The sequence below is a fragment of the Nyctereutes procyonoides genome, unplaced genomic scaffold (genome assembly GCF_905146905.1).
Source record: "Nyctereutes procyonoides isolate TBG_1078 unplaced genomic scaffold, NYPRO_anot_genome, whole genome shotgun sequence".
In the NCBI taxonomy this organism is placed as follows: Eukaryota; Metazoa; Chordata; class Mammalia; order Carnivora; family Canidae; genus Nyctereutes; species Nyctereutes procyonoides.
In genome coordinates this window covers 1,063,622-1,086,611 of record NW_026575029.1, presented here as the reverse complement: position 1 = coordinate 1,086,611, position 22,990 = coordinate 1,063,622, and the positions used below count along the sequence as shown (strand labels likewise).

General features: G+C 33.3%; 1 pseudogene; it reads right to left on the bottom strand.

Annotated features, from left to right (window-relative positions):
- Positions 1-22,669, bottom strand: part of LOC129503536 (UPF0711 protein C18orf21-like) — a 65,361-nt pseudogene extending 42,692 nt beyond the window's left edge.
- Positions 22,670-22,990: the final 321 nt, after the last annotated feature.

The following is a 22,990-nucleotide window of genomic DNA, read 5'->3' as shown; positions in this document are numbered from 1 at the left end:
TTTTTAATACGTTGCTCAATTTGCTAGTATTTTGTATTAAAATTCATAAGGAATATTTTTCTACAGTTTTATTTTCTGTGCTGTCTTTACCTGATTTTGATATTAGGGTGACACTGGCTTCATAGAATAAGTTGGAAGTGTTGTCTTTTAAATTTTGGTAGAGTTGATGAAGGACTGTTATTAATTCTTTTTTTATATGTTTAGTAGAATTCACTGCTGAAGCCATGTGTTCCTGTATTTGTTTTTTTGGAAAATCCTCAAATTATAAATTCCATCAAATTTTTCAAAGTCTATTCAGACTACTCATTTCTTTTTGACTCAGTTTCTGTAGCTTGCATCTTCTTAGGACTTTGTCCTTTTTGTGTAGGTTGTCTATTTTGCTGGTACACAGTTGTTTGTTATGTTCCTTGAGGATTCTTTATATTTCTGTAACGCCAGTAGTAATGCTCCTTCTTCATTCCTGAATTAAGTAATTTGAGGCTTCTCTCTTACTTTCTTAATCAAGTCTATTCCAAAGTTTGTCAACTTTGTTGATCTTTTCAAAAAACAAATTTTTGGATTTGTTGATTTTCTCTATTGTTTTTCTCTTCTCTATTTAACTTATTTCCACTCAAATATTTATTATTTCCTTCCTTTTCCTTGCTTTGTGACTAGTTTGCTCTTTAAAAAAAAAAATCTAGCTTCTTAAGATGGAAGGTTAGATAACAGAATTGAAATATTTCTTCCTTTTTAGCATAGATCATAGCAATGATGACATTCCCTCTACGCACTGACTTTTGCTGTATTCTGTAAGTTTTCTTTTTTTTTTTATTCTGTAAGTTTTCAATTGTATCTTTTAATTTCCAGGAATTCCAAAATATTTTATAATTTCCCTGTGATTTCTTCTTTGATCCAGTAGTTATTTAGTAGTTTTTATTTAATTTCTACATTTTTGTAGATTACCTATATTTCCTTCTGTTTGATTTCTAATTTATAGTAAGAAAGCAAACTTTGTATGAGTTCATTTTTTTAGATTTTTTTGAGGCTTGTTTTATGGTCTAACGTACGACCTATCTCGGAGAATATTTCCTATACATTTTAGAAAAATATATGTTTTGCTGTTTTGGGGTGGAGTCTTCCATAAATATCTGTTAGGACTACTTGATTTATACTATTTTTAAGACTCTTATTTCCTGCTCAAAATCTTGTCTAGTTGTTCTATCCACTGTTGAAAATGCATATTGAGGACTTTGACTATTGTTGAATTACCCACTTCTCACTTCAATTATGTCAGTTTTTGATTCATATATTATGGGACTCTATTGCTAGGCTTATATGTTTATAATTATGTCATCCTGATGGATTGACTCTTATTATTTGAAATGTCCTTTTTGCCTCTAGTAATGGTTTTTGTTTAAAAGTTTATTTCATCTCGTATGAGTATAGCCACTTTAATTCTCCTTAAATACTGTTGCACAGCATTTATTTTTCCCATCCTTTTACCTTAAGTCTATGTCACTGAACCTAAACTGCACCTCTTGAAGGCAATTTACCATTGGATCATGCTGTCAGTCTCTGCTCTTTGGATTGTTTAGTCCATTATATTTAATGCAAGTACTGGTAAGCTAGGACTTATGCCTGACATTTTGCTATTCATTTTCTTTGTGTCTTACATCTCCTTTGTTTCTTTCTGAACCAATTACTGCCTTCTTTTGTGTTAAATAAATATTTTCTAGTATATCATTTTAGTTCCCTCGCTTCTTTAAAAGTTTTTTTTTTTTAGATTTTATTTATTTATTCATGAGACACACAAAGAGAGAGAGGCAGAGGCAGTTATCTAGGCAGAGGGAGAAGCAGGCTTCTCAGAGAGCCCAATGTGGAACTCGATTCTGGGTCTCTGGGATCACGCTTTGAGCTGAAGGCAGATGCTCAACCACTGTGCCACCCAGTCACCCCTCTTTAAAAATTTTTGAGTTATTTTCTTAGCGGCTGTCCTGGGAATTATTATGTTAACTTAAAATGATATAGTTTGGATTGATACCAACTTAATTTCTATAGCAAAAGAAAACCCTTGGCTAAGACATAGCTTTGTTACTCTCCCCTCTCTATGCTATTACTGTCATACAAACCATAGCTTTATATGTGACAAGCCTGTCAACACAGTTTTATAATAATTACTTTATGCAACTGTCTCTTACATGGGTAGAAGAAAGTGTTTTACACAAAATACATGTATACTAATTTTTGTATGTAACTACACACTTTTAGTGGTGCTCTTTATTTCTTTCTATGGATTCAAGTTACTATCTAGTGTCCTTTTATTTCATTCTAAATCATTCCCTTTGTATATTTGGTAGGGTAATCTGCCAGCAATGAACTTCCTAAGTTTTTTTCTACCTTGGAACATCTTAATTTCTCCTTTATTTTGCAGAATCATTTTATTAAGAATAGAAACATTGGTTGGCAGTCTTTCCTTCTCAACATTTTGAATGTTTTTCTTTGATGATTCGAGGTGAAAATAAATTCATAATTTTGCATGTTTATATACTGTTTTTCCAGCACTTGTTGAGAAAACAACTCCTTTCTCATTGATATGTCTCAGCCTCTTTGTAAAAAACCAGTTGCCTATAAATGTTACAAGTTATTGCTAGAATCTCAGTTCTACTCCACTGATTTATCTTTATCCAAGCAACACACTGTCATGAGTATTGTAGCTTATAAGCTATGAAATCACAAACTGTGAGTTTGCCCTTTATTCTTCCTTCTTGAGATTGTTTGGCTATTATTTAATTTTTGTAATTTTAGTTTTAGTTCTAGCAAAGTAATGCATATTTATAGTTTAAAAGGTCAATTACATATAATTATGTATATATCTTGATTTATAACTTTTAGATTGTACCTATTGACATCCTAAGAAATTGAGCATTTAAGTTATATTTACATTAAATTAAATTTAAATTTTAAATTTAAATTTAAAGGATTAAATTACATGTATCTAAAAATAAATACACACACGCGTCCTTATTTCTTTCTCTCATAAAATATATAAAACGTGTGTGCGCGCATGTGTGTGTGTGTGCATGCAGATATATATTTATATATTCCAATTCATTTTTGGTCAAATCAGTACTATCTACCTTTTTATATGCAATTGAATTTATATTTATATGGAATTGAACCATTTTTGTGCAATACACATTATTTTGGTCTTGAATAACATTTTGTACTTTATAAACATTGTGTTTCTCTGCTTAAATTTTCTATGCACATAATAGGAACCTACACTAATATCTTTGAAGTACAAGCAAAATTTTTCAACATAGCTTGAATAGATATTTTATGTTTGTTTATGCATTTATGTATTTTTATTATAAAAATCTAATTTCCAGAGTCTCCCATTTCCCACATACATCTTTTACAATATGTCTTACTAGTTTCACTCTGTGTCATGTTCTATGATTTTATTTCTTTTTTTCTGGGATGTGTTCCCTCTTTCCCAGACCCCAGGTTATAGTATATTTTCATTTTATCTCTCATATTGGTGACATACATTCTTTAGTAGTTCCTTGAGTCAGAGTATATTCAAGGTAAATATATACAGTCTTTGTCTTTGAAAAAATATCTTTATTTAACCCTCATATTTGATTTATGGTTGACTTAATCTATAACAGTAAGTTTAAAATCATTTTCTATCGGAAACATGAAGTCTGTTTCTCTTCTAGATTCTAGGCATCATATTCTAGGCATCAAGTGTTAGCTGCCATTCTGATTTCTGATTTGCTGTGTTACTTGCTCTCTCCCTAAAGATTTTTATGCCTAATCTTAATGATTTATGAGTTAATATTGAGTCATTTTTCATTCATTATAATGGACACTTGATGCCCTTTCTATATAAAAATCATGTATGTGAATACTTTGAAATTTTTATTTGATAATTCTTAGATAACAATTTCTACTTGGCTCCTCTATCTTGTGGAAATTCCTGCTTTGAGATATTGATGATTTGGGTGGATCTTCTAATTTATCTATTTCTTCAATCTATATTTAAATTTCATTTTCTTTCTGTTCAATTTCAGTGAGTTTTCCTTAAATATACCACCTAAATCTTCTATTGATTTTTCTATCACAGTTAAATTTACATGAAAAATTATATAACTAATATGTATACACACATAATACATATGCACATAACTATATATAATATATACAAATAACTAATTATATGTTTCTTTTATAAAGTATGTCTTGTTTTAATTGCATGATTTTAATTGCAATATTTTCCTTTTTTCTTTCAATAACTCTGAATGTGTCTATTTTTAGGTTTCCTTCCTCTCCTTGAAATATCACAATCATAATTGACTGCTCTTTATTAATTTATTTTTAAAGATTTTTCAGTCACAAGCAGGGGGAACAGTAGGCAGAGGGAAAGGTAGAACCAGGCTTGCCACTGAGCAGGGAGCCTGATGTGGGGCTCAATCCCAGAACCCTGAAATCATGACCTGAGCTGAAGGCAGAAGTTAAACTGACTGAGCCACCCAGGCATCCCACTGCTCTTTATTAGGTTTTTTGTTTTTTTTTTTTTTTTTTTGGTTTGGTTGTCTTTCATGTTTGAAACTTTCCTAAAAAATCTTGCACTTCTTGGCTTCACTTTATATTTAATAATAAGATAACAAAAAATGAATATGAACTTCTAGATTTAAAAGACAGGCTATAAAACAGTGAGCGTCTCTACAGATAAGTTCAGTAAAATTTAAACCATGATTCTTGAGGAATCACAACCAGCAGTATCTTTTTGTGTTGTCTCTTGGAGAGGTTAATTTACTAATAAATATCTTTTATCTCCAGGATGGGGCTGTAAGTCTGGCCTCTGATACTCACTATAGGAAGAATTAAACTAAGTCCTCCCTGAGTCCCAAATTATTTAGCTTCAAATCCTTCAGAGAATAATTCTCTAATCTACACATGAGGCTCAGTGATAGCTGTCTGGGAGTAAGGGTGGCCTAGAGATCTAAAGACCTAAGTTCTCGAAATTTTTGGTGTATCCAAATTTTTCAACCTATCAACCAACCTGTGTCCAAGATGCTGGTTCTTCTGTTTTCTGACAGCTAGTTAAGATCTGTGATGGACATTGCCTGGCCTCCTGGTTTTCCATCTCCCCTTTTCCTTTTGTCCACTGGTAAGATGATAGCTTTCAACATTTTCTGGTATCCCAAATAAATTACTATTTACAACAATTGTTTTTACCTTTGACATTCTCTTCTTCTATTTTGGTATCCTCTCGGTCTTTGTAAAGTTTGTTTTTTCACATTTTTACTGTAATTTCAGTGACATCCTTTGAGAATTTAGAGGTAATGGCTAGATCAATTCACTAACTTAACACAGATTCCTCACCTGAGTAGCCACTCATTTAAATAATATTTACTATCATGCATTGAACTAGATTCTGGGGATGCAGTGATGAATATGGTATATCTACAGTCAGTAGAGTCTAGAGGGAAGACATGCATGTTACTAAATAAGTGAATATTTACAATAGCTACTATTATCATTGTTGTTGTTGTTGTTGGCAATAATACTGTGGTCATATGTGAGCTAGACTTACCTTAAAATGATTTATAAATATCTCATTTCATTATTTGGGCATATGATATAATGAATAACACATTATATCACACTATCATGAACTAAAGTGTAACAGTGGTCAAATTAATTAAACCCTCTTTGCTTCCGAATCCTCACCTGTAAGTTAGGGTCAGCAATAGTTCCTGTATTACATGGTTTTTATAAGGATTACAAAAAGTCATAGATTTAAGGTGGTGAGAACAATGCCTGATATAACATAAGCATTTGTAAAACAGTTGCTGAAATGAGACAAAATAAACAAATAAAGTCATAGAGTTTCTTAAGTGCTGTAGTATGATAAAGCCTTATTAACAGTAGCTATGAAAAACCTGAGATCATTCGGAACAGTGTTTCACAGTATCATATAGGGTCATGGCACTCATTCTATTTCCTAAACAGAGGAAATACTTTTCAGTATTAATCCCAAAAATGTAATTAATCCTGTGTTTTTAAAACTAGTAGAATTCAACTTTTCCTTGCTCATTCCATGTATTGGGTGCTTACCTTCAAGTTTACTTAGTTATATTCATTATTTTTCTTATATATTGATGAATAGGTATTATTTTCATTTTACCAATGAGAACCTGAAGCCCAGAGAAGTTATGCCTATCACAAAGAAGAGCAAGAGTATGTTTTGTTGATACTGAATGAATCAAAGATGCTTTCATAATAAAAACCTGCTTTCACTGTCATAAAGACATTTTACTTAGTCTGAAGAAATCATATTTATCATTTAGTCATTTAAAGGTAAAGATAACAACAAAAATCATCAACATTTGGGGAAAAGTAATATTGTGGGAAAAAAGCACCAAAGTTAATAAAAAACAAGAATCTAAGGTAGAAGGCATTAGGAAAAAAAAATGAAACTACTAATATAAGCATAATTAGAATCCTTGCTGAGATTCCAGGATACCTATTTTTATAAAACAGACTCAGGATGCCTGAGTGGCTCAGTGGTTGAGCATCTGCCTCTGGCTTAGGTCGTGATCCTGGGGTTCTGGGATCGAATCTCACATCAGGCTCCTTGTGGGGAGCCTGATTCTCCTTCTGCCTATGTCTCTGCCTCTCTCTGTGTGTCTCATGAATAAATAAATAACATTTTTAAAAATGAATAAAAATTAAAAGCTGATTAACATTATTATAAAAAAGAAATAAAAAATATTTCTTTAATAATAAAATCCTTATTTATAAAATTAAAATAAAAATTAACAGGGCAGAAAAGAATTGAACAGAGTTGAAAATCAAGTTAATAAACCATGAAATTGAGCTGAAGCATTCTCTTAGAATGTACATAATAAAAATGACATGAAAATTGAGAGAAAGATTAAAAGACATAGAGGAATTGTATTTAACTTGATAAAGGCGATCTAAAAGAAACTTACAAACCGTGACACATAATGATGCAATATTTTAAACTTTTCCATTAAAGTCAGGAATAGACAAAGATGCTATTGGTTACTATATCACTGAAGTAGACAATGCAATAAGACGAAAAATTAAAATAAAACAAGGGAAAAGGCAAAACCATATTTGTTTATGTTAAAATTGTATGCCTAGAAATTTTAAGATAATTAACTGAAAAACTTGTAGGACTTTAGGTTAGGAAAGTGATCAGATATTAGATCAACATGTACAAATACATAATTTCCTCTGGTATAACAAAACTAATTGGATAATGTGATGAAATAACCCCATTGACATCAGCAATCACGATTTTTAAAAATGGAAGAGGGGTACTAAGCCCAACATAAATAAGATAAACAATATTAAGAAAATTATAAACATCATAAAAATATAAAGATTACTTAAAAACTATGAAAAGACATGCTCAATGCTTGGATAAATAGAGAAATATACCATTTTCTGGTTGAGAAAAAACTGTCAAATCTCTACAAATTAAAATATAAATTCAGTACAAAGCCCAATTGTATTCCCAATAGAATTTTTTATGTGATTTGACAACTGCTTCCAGGATTTATTCAGAAAAGAAAATGTTCAACAAGAACCAACAATTTTTAAAGCAGTTCAGTGGGTAAGTAATGATCCTACACATTATTAGATCATACTCCAATAGTTGAGAGAGTTAACTTACATGCAGAAATATACAAATAGATTAAGGCAATAGAATTTTTAAAAGTAGAGAAGCAGATACAATAAGAGAATTTCATACTCAAAAGTTTATGAGAATTTTTTAAAAATTGAATTATGATCATTATCAGTTGATAAACTTGAAGTTGATCTTTGGGAAAATTCTGGAATGAATTTTTAAATGGATGGGCAATGAATATTTAGAAAGATTGTGATCGCTAGCAGTCAATATGAACTCCTCCACAAAAATAAATAAATATATGCAAATTAGATCAAACTAACCTCATTTTCCTTTATAAAATAAAGAAGTGATCATCTTATGGTGAAAATTTTTAAACAGTTTATGAGAATTTTGTGAAGCCCCTGAAATTTCTATGCATTAGTAATTCAAAAGTCAAATATATGAAGTGTTTATTATTTAAAAAAACCCACAAAAGTAGGGTTAAAAGGAAATGGGTTTGTCTTTTCAGTGACATAATGCTAGTGACCTTAGAGAAATCATGTAACTTAGTCTACTATTGTTATTGAAAAATAAGAGTCTAAAAGTGTTTTTTCCAATCGTTAATAGTTTAGAAATGATCAAATAAAATAATCTATGTATGTCTTACACAACTTTCAAAATATATGGATGTAATATTTTTTAGACTAGAATTTTTTTCTCACTCTCATATAGACAGAGGAAAACAAAGGATTACATATATACAAAATGGTCACTGTCGGTAGAATATCGATAGACACCTGCAAAGTAAAAGTCATTCAATCTTTGCAATTTCCAAACCCATAAATGGCATTATGAGACAAACTTTCTTCAATAAAATGGAAGTTATCGATGCATATAAATTGGAAAAAGGAAAGGGAAGAGAATCAAGAGTTAAGTTTTAGACTTTATGAGATAAAGAATTATTTGGGACACCCAGCTTAAATGTCGAGTAAGCAACTGGATACACAACCATGGAGCTGATTGGAGACATCCAGTTAAAGATACAAACTTTGGGATTCATCAATATCAAAGTCATATTAGAAGCTGTTTATGTAGTGAGTGTCAAGAGAGAATGGAAGATGTTAGAGGAAAGAAGTATAACAGAAGTTAAACCAGCAGAGACTGAAAATAAGTAGCCAAAGAGGTGAAAGGGAAACCAAGAGGTTGTGGATTCCATAAAGGCAAGTTAAAAAAAAAAAAAGAAAAAAGAAAAAGAAAAGAAAAGAAAAGAAAAGAAAAGAAAAGAAAAGAAACTCAATAGAAGAAAGCAATCAGATGCATCAATTGCCGCTGATAGGAAGAATAAGAAGACAACTGAAAAGTGATCATTGACTTTAGCAATGTGAAAGTCAACGGTGATCTTGAGGATGGTTTCAGGGAAGTGGAGCACATACTCAGCTGATTGCAGTCTTCAAGGAGAACAAGAAGAAAGGAGTTTGAGGCAGAGAATTGTTTTAAAGGGGAGTAGAAGAATGGAAAATAGCCAAGTGAAGATGGAGCATAAAGGGAGAGTGTCTTTTTTGTTTTTGTTTTTATTTTTATAATGGAAGACTTTTTTCCCCTTGTATGCTGATTAGATGAATTCAGGTAAGAAGGAAAATATTAAATTTCAGAAGGAACCACAGCTGGAGTAACTCCTTTGAGGAGGTTAAAACTTATAAATCTTGTAAATCTACTTTAAAAACTTATAAATATAAGGGAAGGGAGAAGAAATGTGTGAGAAATATCAGAAAGGGAGACAGAACATAAAGACTTCTAACTCTGGGAAATGAACTAGGGGTGGTGGAGGGAGAGGAGGGCGGGGGGTGGGGGTGAATGGGTGACGGGCACTGAGGGGTACACTTGACGGGATGAGCACTGGGTGTTATTCTGTATGTTGGTAAATTGAACACCAATAAAAATTAATTTATAAAATTAAAAAAAAACTTATAAATCTAATACAGAATTTTAAAAATTTGCTTAGATAGGGTCATACTGAACATTCTGAGGCTCCAACTCTGATATGTAGAGCTATCCTGTTGTTTCCTTTTGGATAGCTCTACATATCCAGTAACTGAATTATGGGGGAGGAAAAAATAGGCTTTTTGAAAATTACAAATTACTATTTAACTAAATGCATTTGTTTTAAACTAAAGCTGGTACACACACTGCTTTGATATCCCCATGGTCTAAGTTATCAATAAGTATAAAAGAATATCATGCTGTCAGACTGCACTGACTTGTTCCAAGTATCTCAGTTGCCAGGCGATAGCTCTCAGTATTTGATGAGGTGACTCAATTACATTTCAAAATGGCTTACCTAATCTAGAAATACAGCAAAGTTCCAATTTCTAAATAGAAAAATGTCAGATTTCAATGTGATTAATGCTATAAGATTAATAAATATTACCAACTAAAACTTTTATACCTGTTAATATCACAGTTCATACTTTATTCATAACATGCAAAATATCCATACTGGAAAGTATTAATATTTGATCCATTAAATCTGCAAAATTGATAGTATTAGGTTTCTCGGGCTAATATCTTTGTAAATATCCAAAATTTTGAAATTCAGTTTGATTATATTTTTCAGTTCTTAAGATATATACCAAAATAAAAATAAAGTATTGTCCTAGCAACATCACACAAAAAGACAATAATTTAAATGGAAGGAAAGCATTTCTCAACTAATAGTATTTGTGTTCTGCCTCCAAATTTCTCAGTGCTACCTTCATAACTTCAAAAAGAGAGAAATGACATCTTCCATCTTTTAGTCACAATTACTGCATACCAAATTACCTCAAGACTTAGTAGCTTTAAACAATAAGTAATTTATAATACCATATGGATTGTGTGGTAGGTTAGAGATTGGGGTGATTATTTTGTTTATGGCCTCAACTAAGGCCATTTAGTGGTACTTAGCTAGTAGATGGGATAGTCTAGAGGGTGCACGACAGTGTCAATCAAATGTTCAGCATTTTGGTAGGGATGGCTGGCATACCAGGCCCTGAGGGAGAATCTCAACTGGACCATCTATGTATGTTCTCTCTAATCTGTTCATCTCAAGCATTTGTACTTCTTGCCCAGCAACTGATTCCCCTCACAGTGAAAATTCCAAGGGAAGCAGAAGGATATTACATGTTTTTGCTTGTTTTGTTTTTAGGGAAAAAAACGAGATAATTTATGAAAAATTCTTACAACACCCAATAGTAAATGTAAACTACTTCTCTACAATCCCTTCCTTTGTTCCTTCTTTTTCTTTCTTTCTTTCTTTCTTTCCTTCTTTCTTTCTTTCATTCTAAGTATAGCTGACACATAATGTACCAATAGTTTCAGGTGTACAACTGGTGATTTTTAAAGCACCCTCAAAAAAGATCTAACGTGATTTCTGCTATACTCTGTTGGTTGAAACTCACCAGCCCACTCAGATTCAAAGGCAGGTGACATAGACTCCCCAGCTCTCAATGGGAAGACTGTCAGTGAGTATGTGACCTTTTAAAAAACAAACAACCAAGCAAACAAGCAAAAGAACCACACCATCCTCAGAGATCACCAAATAAATAATTAAAAATCAAGTTTAAAATTAGCTGCAACTTCAAAGAATTTTCAGAAAAAAATGAGATGTTAGTAAATTCAGTGAATAAAAATCTAAAGTTAGTTTCAACCTCAGAATAATTATGATAATTTTAGCAAACTAGTGGTATTTACTTAACAGGAATACTAGCATAGTGCACAGGACCTACAAAAGACATCTGATAGAGTCTCTAATAATGAGTCTGTCACCTCCATCTCCTTTCTCAGCCTGGTAGATACACAGCCCTTTCCACTTAACTTCTTCATCAGAATAGGGTTTAGTATAATTCAAGAGTCTGATTACAACTTGAATAGCTTGTTCTTGAATTTTTCCATTTTATATTTTAAAATCATCTTCAATTAATTAAATAGGACATTAGCCCCAATATCTTCTCTACTTCTTTCTCCTGTGAGCCAAGTCTATTCTCCTTGGCAAATACATTCAAGATGCCAGCAGTTGACAACAACCTCAAAACTGTCTATTTCTAGACAGGTGTTTTCCAACACAGAAAAGTGAGGATCACTGCCATTGAACAGGGAAATTAGACAATTCAAAGTCATATTGCCTCATTGTCAGAGAATGATTTAGTGTTGCTAAGAAGAATCATGTTGCAATTATCCCACCAACAGAATATTTGAAGACAAGCATATGTGTAAATGTAAATTTGGTTAGGTGGTTTCTCATTTAAATAAGAAACACTAGCTATTCATGGTGGTGAATGATATGTCATAGGGTCAGTTCCAGGTGGAGTACAAAGGACACAACTAAAGCATCATTCCAAGGAAGATTTCTATGATTTTGACAAAAGATGAAGAAAACTTCAGTATCCTATCATCATCATCACAAAATCACTTACCTTAATGATTCTTGGTATATAAAAATATTTTTAGGGTTGCTGGTTTCATTGTGACTGAAATCATCTATGAGCCAACTGTGTTTGCTATTACATAAGGTTTGGGCAAGATACTGAGGCCAAACAAAGTGTACTGATCTTTGACCTGGAAAATAGCATCTTTATGTGTTCATCCTTACTAGTAAGATTGAAATATTTAAAATCAACTCTACAATTAGGTACATTCTTGAGTAAACAAGCAAATGGTTTATTTCATCACCAAGTTCAAGTGAAAGTTTAAAAGGACATCATTGAGACAAAAGTGTTTCTGTCATCTGTACAGTGTGTGAACATGCTAAAGTACTCAAGTAACACTCAAACCAGTATTGAGATAGAGTTCATATATGAATAAATCTAAATTACCCATGCACTTTTTGGAGAATTGAGCTGACATGAAGCCTACCAACTTGATCACTGTAAAGAAAGCTTTATGTTTGACAAGTCATTATTGAGGCACAATGTGTGTTCCCAAATCTCAGAATCTTCTGTAGGACTTCTTCAATGACAAATGATTAAACAAGATCATAAACCCAATAACTGTTTTTTGATGGAGCAGCTGCCCAGGAAGCCAAGGTGTCAGGAGATAAATCAGAAAATGTTAGTATTCTTTGTCTCCAAGGGTCACTTATGTTTCATTGGTACTGAAAGTAATAATAAAGGCACAGTAATTCTTAACAAACACAATGACCTCTTTACACACACACACACACACACACACACACACACACACACACACACAAGACCTGGGTAGCTCAGTTGGTTAAGTGTCTGCCTTCAGCTCAGGTCATGATCCCAGGATCCCAGGATGGAGTCTTACATCAGGCTCCCTGCTCAGCTGGGAGCCTGCTTCTTCTCCCTCTCTCTCTCTCCCCTTCACCCCTGCTCCTGCTGTCTCACATTAGTGTACACAGTCTCTCAAATAAATAAAAACCTTAAAAAAAAAAAAGACTTAGACTTTCACTTTCTATCCTAACAACCTTTTGGATTTATGAAGATGGGAAGGCAATAATAAAGAAAAAAAACTTACCTGGAAAGTTGGATATCACAGGCATTCCTATGAGCCACATGGCATTCCTCAGATTGAAATCACCTTTGATCTTAATACCTGTGGTACCCCTAATGGTGTCTGTGGCAGATAAGATTATAGTAAATAAAGAGATAATTATAATTACCCTCAACAAAGGCTCTTTGAACAAGGACAATAGTGAGCAGGTAGTCAAGGAGGTTAAGAAATACAGCCAATGAAGATGAGAAGCACAGATGCCATCAGAGTCCTAAATTAAATCTTATGCATCTTATACATTTAGTACGAAGGCCACTGGAGAAGATGAGAGACCTCCAGGAAAGATGAATGATAAGAATCGGCAAAAATGTTTGACAAGTGCACTAAATTATCAACTGGCTAGCCCAAAATCAAACTTTATGGAAGGATGGATTTGAACATTAGAATGACCTGGAAAAGATCTGTAAGCTCTTCATTAGCAAGCAGTTTCAAGCTCAGGGGATATGCCAGGAAGGACAACTATCAGCTTCCTCAGGGGAGAATTCCTTCTGGAGGTCCCTCTGGACCTATCATTGATGATGACGATTCTTCCACTAAATTAACAATCTTTTGAAGAACCAAATTTTCAGAAAACTCATTCACAGCAGTTAAATCATATTTCGTATAAAAATCGTGTATTAAAGTTTTACTGGGCTGTTTCAGTACTTGACTACATGCATGGGGAAAGGTAATACCATTTTACATTATCGGTGTTTGAGCAAGCATGTGGAAAATTCAATTTATGTTTTAAATAATAATTTAAATAATTGAATAAAATAAATATAGGTAGATGTTAGTTATATAATTCAATTCATTCTTTAAACAAATCTATCATATATAATATAAAATTAATAGGTTTTATATGTAAAACTTATAGTGTGGTAATAGTGCTGGTAAAGAGGAAATTAGAGAGAGAAAGAGTGGATTTATCCCAGCTTTTCTTATAACAGATGTTTCCAGGAATCTTGGAAGGATAAATGCTTCCTAAAGTCACTCTTGAAATGTAATTTAATTTTGAAGGACATAAATCATTGAGACGAAGTTATTAGAGTTAATCCAAGCTATATATTTGTCAAAATACTATAATGATGAATGGATATAAAGTTTATTCTTCTTAAGTATTAAGAAATAAAGGTATGCATACTATTTATTTAATAGCTGTCTAAAAACTATCAGGATAAATGAATATGAAGCTTATTCTTTTAAAGCATTAAGGAATACAAGAATACATGCTATTTATTTAATAATAATTTATTGCTATTAGGTTGTATGGTTTATATAATTCCTCCATCACTTAATTTAGTCTTCATAACAAACTTAAGAGTTGACTACAGTTATTTTATTTAATAGATAAACACACCGAGACATGGAGAGGATAGGGTGCTTGATCAAACTTACATAGCTAAGAAGAGTTTCTTTTAGAAAATAAAATTAAGAAGTTTCATTCTGATGTTCATGTTCTCAACTGCTATCTCCATTGGTGCTCTTTTTATAATAATATATCTGAAAGAGTTGGGTATATTCAGGTCAATGGCCAGTTATTTAATGATAGTGGTTCCCTGATAAGCACTATATTTATAAAACCTTAGTATTTTTGATTTCCAAAATATTAAAGTTGCTTACAAATCTTTCAGTAAATTGTCTATATAATAACACTACCAGCTACAATATAATTGAACTGTCAAACAGTAATTACCCCAAAATTACTGTGAAATAAAAATACCATACTTCATGCTAACATCCTTAGAAAACTGAATGCCAACTTCAGATGTCCACTAATATAACACATTCCTTTTAATTTTCCAAGATAGGCTTGAGGGACCAATTGAGATCACTTCCCCCCCGCCCCCAGCATCTGTCCCACATTAGACACACAAGCATCATTAAAGATACCACCTTGAATAAAATGTTTGGAAATGCTGGAAACAGACAATATAAGTCTGAAGAATGAGTCACTGGCCAGCTGAGGAGCTGTCTCTTGTATGAGATTTACAACCGAGCTCCAGACAACCTGTGTCCATTATGAAGCCCCCTCAGCTACTGATCAGTGTTATCATTAACACTTTCAAACATTTACCAGGAAAAAAAGGCACTCAAATGGTAACATAATACCTGCAATGAGAATTGTTATCATTTAGCTCACATTAAGATTAAGAGGCGAAGTTAAAAATCTGTCAAGAAATGTGACTTTCATGCCTACAACCTTACTTTCAGTTTTCTTTCTTTATATATTACTTGATATGAGCTTAAAATGGGAAGATATTTGCAATAAACAGCACATAATGTCCTTGAAAAAGTCAGTGTTATTTCATAAGTTGGGTTTATTTTGTAATAAAGTGTGAGAAACTAAACAAAATTCTCAGATAAAATAATTCACTGAAAATATCAGTTTTCTAACAAGATGAAAATACTCTGGATTAAAAGATGCTAATGGTTGCCAGGACTGTAGGAAATCAAATGTATTATGCAATTTAAATGTAAATAGGGCACATACTTTGGTCCCATCCAAGAATATAGACCTTATGAAAAACATATCACTTAAAGAAAACATACCAGATCTGGCAATGCTCAATGCATCTAAACATTTTGCTGTAGGCTTTTATAACTTATTAATTTGGAGGGCAACTGGGTAGCTCAGTGGTTGAGCATTTGCCTTTAGCTAAGGTGGTGATCCCAGGGTCCTAGGAGAGAGTCCTGCATCGGGCTCCCAATAGGGAGCCTGCTTCTCCCTCTGCCTGTGTCTCTGCCTCTCTCTCTCTGTGACTATCATAAATGAATTAAAAATAAATAAATAAATAAAATATTTTAAAAATTATTTTTGAATGCTCTTTAGCAGAGAAATATGGGTAGTAATATCACTATTAAAGCTAAAAAGGATTTATTTTTTATGTGACAAAATCCATTGTTTCAAGTTGAAAGCTTCCTTTTGGGTATGGCAATTAATTTATTTAAATTTATGACAGATAGACTTTATAATATGCTTTCTAAAAAATAAGAAATCTGAAATGATGGATCCCTGGGTGGCGCAGCGGTTTGGCGCCTGCCTTTGGCCCAGGGCACGATCCTGGAGACCCGGGATTGAGTCCCACGTCGGGCTCCCGGTGCATGGAGCCTGCTTCTCCCTCTGCCGGTGTCTCTGCCTCTCTCTCTCTCTCTGTGACTATCATAAATAAATTAAAAAAAAAAAAAAAGAAATCTGAAATGATCATAAAATATTCTACGATAAAAAAAATATTCTACGATATAGGACTCATGGAAATTTTCGAGAATACAGTTGCTAATGTGACCTGCTTTTACGGGTTATTTTCTTTTCCCTCATAGCAATTTGGTCTTCATATATATAGATTTTTTTTTAAGATTTTATTTATTTATTCATGGGAGATACAGAGAAGCAGAGACATAAGCAGAGGGAGAAGCAGTCTTCATCCAAGGAGCCTGGTGTGGGACTCTATCCGGGATCCCAGGGTCACGCATTGAGCCTAAGGCAGACGCTCAACCACTGAGCCATCTAGGTGTCCCTTCATATATATAGATTTAAACATTGTAAAGTCATCTACATTTGAAAATAATTCCTGGTTATTTATTCTATCAGATCTTACTTCTTTCTATATAGCTCACCTTTTCATATTTTTATTCATTTTTTAAATTTCTTTCTAGCTGATTTCATTTTTACTACATTAAAATATGCCATTAAAAATTACCTAGGTAATTAAAATGATGATACATGAAATCATTGCAATAAAAATAGTTGTCACAATTTGTCTTTTGTCCCCAGATAATTCCAAAAAAGAGTGCTTCCTCTATCACATTATAGAAACATTACTGTGAGGATTATACCTATTTAAAGGCAAATAACAGGACCCCCCACTGGCTCAGTCCATTGAGCTTCTGACTCTTGATTTTGGCTCAGGTCATGATCTCAGAGTCCCGGGATTAAGCCACATGTGGGGCTCTGCACTCAGTGTAGAGTCTGCTTGCCCCTCCCTTATCACCTCTGCTCCTCCCCTCCCTCATGTTCTCACAAATAAATAAAATCTTAAGAAAAGAAAGGTAAATAACATCTCACAACCTCATGCTGTGCTTACTAAAGGCTTGTTAGTATTCTGCAATACATAAATGCTATTGATCATACTTTACTTGTAGGCAATGACAGACATGGTGCTGGGAGAGTAAAATCCTTATTTCCCTTTTGATAATAATATTAATAATTTGTTTCATAAGTTTAAGAGACTGTGTCTTTGGCCTCAGTCACCTATTCTAAAATGTAAAGTATTGGTTAAAATTGTAATGGGACCAAATTGATGGTTTTAAGTAGAACTGAAGAACATATAATGGCACCACTATTTAAAGGAATTGTATTGGTTATTTAGAATCATACTTTAAAATCATAAAGAAATAAATGCTATAGGAACGCCTGGGTGGCTCAGTGGTTGAGCGATGCCTTTGGCTCAGGGCATGTTCCCAGAGTCCCAGGATCAAGTCCCATATGAGGCTCCCTGAATGGAGCCTGCTTCTCCCTTTGCCTGTGTCTCTGCTTCTCAATGTGTCTCTCATGAATAAATTAAATCTTTAAAAAAATAATTATAAATAAATAAATAAATAAATAAATAAAACTATAATATGTGCTGTTCTACTTCATCATTAATATTATAACTCAAGTAAAAAACCAATAGGTAATATTATTTGTTATATGTATAATATTTGTGATTATTATAATATTTATATTTTAATGACGGTTTATAATTTTTATATTTATAATAATATTTGCAAAAATCTCATAAAATGAGTATACTGGTAGTATTTAAAATGCTACTTCTGACAAAAAAGTAAAACCCAATACTAATACTATAAATGACACACTGGCATTTAATGATGTTATTTTGATTTGTAATATTAGGCTTAAGTACACAAAATTTGGATTAATGAAAATGAATAGTTTTATTTCTATTTTCTATTTCTTTTACTGGTGTTTTAGTATTTCCAGTACATATTATTCATTTTAGGAAAAAGTATAACATAAAATTTACAGGTTACTTTTTTAAATCTTTTCTTATTGAGGTAAAAATACATATCTATGCATAGATCTTAAGTGTGCATTTCAGTAAGTCTTGATAAATATTTAAATTCGTATAACCACCATCCCAATCAAGATATAGAGCAATTTCATCACTCCAGAAGGAAATTATCTGCCATAAATTCCAAAAGTTGCTAAAAGACAATCCTTCAAGTGACATCAACAGAAATGTGAAAAGCTCCTGAGATACAAATGTCATATTCTGAGTTTTCCAGTTAAAAATAAAAGGCACCATAGGGGGGATCCCTGGGTGGCTCAGCAGTTTGGCGCCTGCCTTTGGTCCAGGGCGGGATCCTGGAGTCCCAGGATCGAGTCCCACGTCTGGCTCCCGGCATTGAGCCTGCTTCTCCCTCTGCCTGTGTCTCTGCCTCTCTCTCTCTCTCTCTCGAATAAATAAATAAAATCTTTAAAAAAAAAAAAGGCTAGAGTACGCCATAGGGTAATCAAGGAAGAAAAAAAAAGGTAAAGGTAATAGAAAATATTATTTTATATTGTAAAAGAGATAGAACCAATTATGCAGAAACCCAATGGCTTCTCAATTTACTCAAAGTAAAAGTTAAAATTCTCATCTGTCCTTAACTATAAGATTTGGTCCTCATTGCCTTTCTGACCTCACCTTCTACTACTCTACTTTTTTTTTTCTCTTTTATTTGTTAAACACACTCTTGCCTCAGGGCCTTTGCACATGCTGTTTGCTGCAAATGCTCTCTTGCTTGGCACTCCCACTGCTGCTTTCTGCTGTCTGTCAGACTGTTACTCAGAAACTATATTAAAAAAATTTCTACTTATTTATTCATGAGAGACTCAGAGAAAGAGGCAGAGACAGGAAAGGGAGAAGCAGACTCCACTCAGGGAGCAGCACTCAATCCCTGCACTTGAGATCATGCCCTGAGGTGAAGGCAGATGCTCAACCACTGAGCCACCCAGGCGAAGCACTCAGAAACCTTTTAATGAGATATTCCTTAGTCATCTCTTTGAAAAAAATCACATACATCCTGTATTCAGACCACTACTTTAAATTCTCTTCCTCCTCTTCCTTCTTTTACTTTTTTCCTTTAGTTCTTATTATTCCTTAATCTACTTTATGTTTTATATTTATTCATCTTATTTATTTTCTGGCTCCCTTACTGGACAGACCACAGTCACCATAAGAGAAGTGACTTTCATATCCAGCCCCTAGAAGAGTATCTGGTTCACAGGGGGTCTTCATTAAATAATTGTTAGTGAATGCATCAACAATATGAAAAGACTGCTAAACATGAATATTAAAAAGTAGGGTTAATTCAATCAGCAGAACATCTCTATATTCAGATTTTCCCTCTTTGCAACATTCCAATTTTCTTACTTCATGTAAAACTTACTTTGAAAGGGATTATTGAGCTACGTTTTCATCCAACATGGTGCCATTTAGTGACTCTTATTAGAAGTACTTGTTAGTAGTTCCAAGCAGTAAAGTTCTGGGACCATGATTACCTTCTCCTTCCTTTAAAACTGTGCCAGAACCATAGGCTATTGGGAGAGCTGTGCTCCCTCAAAATGTTTTTAGGATCAAAACTTAGAACACGCCCTGTGATCACCATTAAAAGCCTGAAGAGCATTATGATAATAATAGTTTAGACTTTAAAACATTGAAAACCTTAATTTATGGACAACATACTAATGTTCAACAGGAACCTTTAGCAGTAGTCAACCACATTTAGAATGCATTTCAATTTCTCTTCTTTTTTTCCCTCCCCAAAGCCAATTCCGTCACCCTTAAGTTATAAAGTAGTTTCACAACTCATAAAAATCTGAAGTGGTTGGCCTGGGATTGAATGCCTACCTTCCAAGGGAAAGAAAGTCAAAGAAACAAATTGCCTATCAGTAGTCACTCCTACTGCTTAAAAAGCTGTTATTCTTTTGCAGACACAAATTTAAGAATGAGAAAATAATTTCTTAAACCAACATATTTACCAAATAATGCATACAAGTATTATAGTTCAAAAGCTACATTTTATAAATACTCAGTAAGTCAATTGATTCTTCTCCCAGTCATTTTAAGAGCATCATTTGAGTAACCGACCTCAAATATTTTATTCCTTAGAATTAGGTTACTTCTCAAAGAACACAGTTTTTAAGAATAATTTGCAACTGATAGTATTGCTTCCTCTGAATCTCTTTCACACACATGCACACAGTCTCTCATAAATACAAGAATGAACTGGAATAAGTTCTACATTTTCTCAAAACTTACTCTTGAACACATAAAAATATGCTAGGTGCCTGTCTGTGTTATATTTCCTGTGAATTATCAAGTGCAAAGTCATTGCTAAGTATCAACTGGGATGTAAGTATCAATTTGGAGGAACTAATTTTCAAATAATATATAAAAAGCTGATTCAATGTGACTCAAATAATGTACGGAATTTATGGCTCAGGCGACTGGACAAATTCAGAGGTAGTGTGGGCTTCTCAGATTAATCTGGTCTCCACAGCCTCAGGTTCTCTGATACTGTTACAAACTTCCTTTGTCTCTTGGCATATTCCTCAGTGTGACCTTCTTAGTGGTGGCAAAAGGCTGCAGCATTTTCAAGCCTTAACCTTGCATACTAGAGCATTCAGAAGAAGACAAAGCTTCCTTTTCCTTAGCCATCAAAGAAGAATCCTAAGCATTAGTCTGATTGGACCAGTTGAGTTCATATGCCTATTCTAGAACTGACTACTGGGCACAGGGTATTATATTATATTAAGAAATTTGACCATTAATGGGTGTTACTCAAAAGAAAGGAGTGGAATGAATGCAGAGATGACAAAAACCAATGTCAAATACAAAACTTACATATACTCTTTAATTCTATTAATTGCTCAGCAAAAAAATATGTATGGAGTTTCTAAGGGACAGACAAGCAAGAATGAGGCAGAGACAGAGAAATTACAAAGAAATATGACAAAGCTCTTATATCAGGAAAACTAAAATCTAGTTTCATTTCCATCAGAAATAAAAACACACAAAAGTGAGAGCACAGTAAGTTCTAAAAGTTGAGGCAGTGTCATAGAGCAATGAGGGTCCCAAGAAAAGGGAGACCATGGTGGGCTGGAGCAAGTGTGGCATGCTTCATAAAAGACCCTGGAACAATCCATGATGTCTAAAATGGAAACGTGGCTGAAAAAATAATGAGTCTGTCTCTCATAAGGCCTTAGTGATTTTTTTTTTTTAATTCTAGAGGAATCTTTAGTGATGGTGTTTTTACCCAGCCAGTATGTGCACAAACAGGCAAAGAGAAATGTCTTGAGTAATGTTCACTGAATGCAGTGCTTATTACTGAAGGAGTCTCGCTTTTTCAATGTTTGGATACTGCCTGATTTTTGGTGTAATGGAAAGGTATAATTCTTAAAACATAGTAAAGTGATTTATTACTCTAAAAAAGATGTGTGGTTTGTGGAGGAAGAGAGAAGATGGTAATTTGGGGTAGGGGAAACACATTTTTGGCAATGATGTGAAGGTGGGAATTAGGAAAGGAACAGATGGGAAAGGAGAAGATAGGACTGACTGGAAAAACAGGTGGAGGTAGGTAAGCAATAGGGAAAAGCCTGTGCAGGTTAAATAGATCCAGATAATTGAGTATCTTGAAAGACCCACAAAGATTTTAGGTTGTATAGTAGATATGAAGAGTAGTGATGCAACCAACCCCTCCACTCCCCCAAAAAACAGAGCAGCATCATTATCAAGTGTTAAGTAAATAACTTGTTATTTAATGGAAGGAGGAGAATTTGTGAATATTCATATTCTGTAAAACTGATTTTTTAAAACATTAGATTGTGTGTATATACATGTATACACATTCCAAAATGCTTAAAATGCAGTATATTGAATTCTCTCTAGACAATAGCATTTTATTGATCTGGATAGTAAATTTTTAAGCTACATGCTGTGAGCGTGATGATGATATATGTAAGCCAAGCTGTAAATCATACTTTTTCCATGAAAACCAAAACATATATATTCTCTCCTTTCCTCTAAAATGCTTATAACAGCAGCTGTTATAATCATACAGCATAGAGTCTTTCATAACCCCCTTTTTTTTTAATTTTGGCATGACGCATTATAATAAGTCATATTTCAATCTGGGAGGCTATCTACGTAATAGCCCTTTCCAACAGTGACTCTGCTGATTCTGGATCCGCTGTGATAGGTACCAAAACTGGAATATAAAGAACGGCTTGCATTGATTTCAACAAAATGCTTTGCAAAGACAAAAACTTATCTAGAATATTTGAATTACAGATTCAATTATTTTAGAAGAAACCTATAAATTATATAGTTTTACTCTCTCATTAATATTAGAAAATTGAGGTTAGAGAAGTTGTGACATATCTCAGATGGCACATCTAAAATGTTTACTCAGAACCTAACCTTGCGTTTTAACTCCAAATCCAGCACATCTTCCACTAGACATTTTGCGCATGAGATAATAAATGTTGATTCCAGTGAAGTTCAGTGAAATAGGAATTCATACCCACCACTTCAACCTTTGCTGGTGGAAATCTCTTCATGACTTATTCATATGTTCTGTATATAATTCCATTGAGCTACAGACAATGCAAATTTTGCCTAGAAGTTAAAACCAACTGTTAGCAAGAGTGTTGGAAGCAGCATGAAGGACTGAAATAGCTCATTAGGAGACCACACACCAAGAGGACTACTGACATTTCTTCCTTAAACATCCAGGCTCTGGCCTGGAGCAGTTCCAAAATTTGCAAGGGAAAATGCTATACCA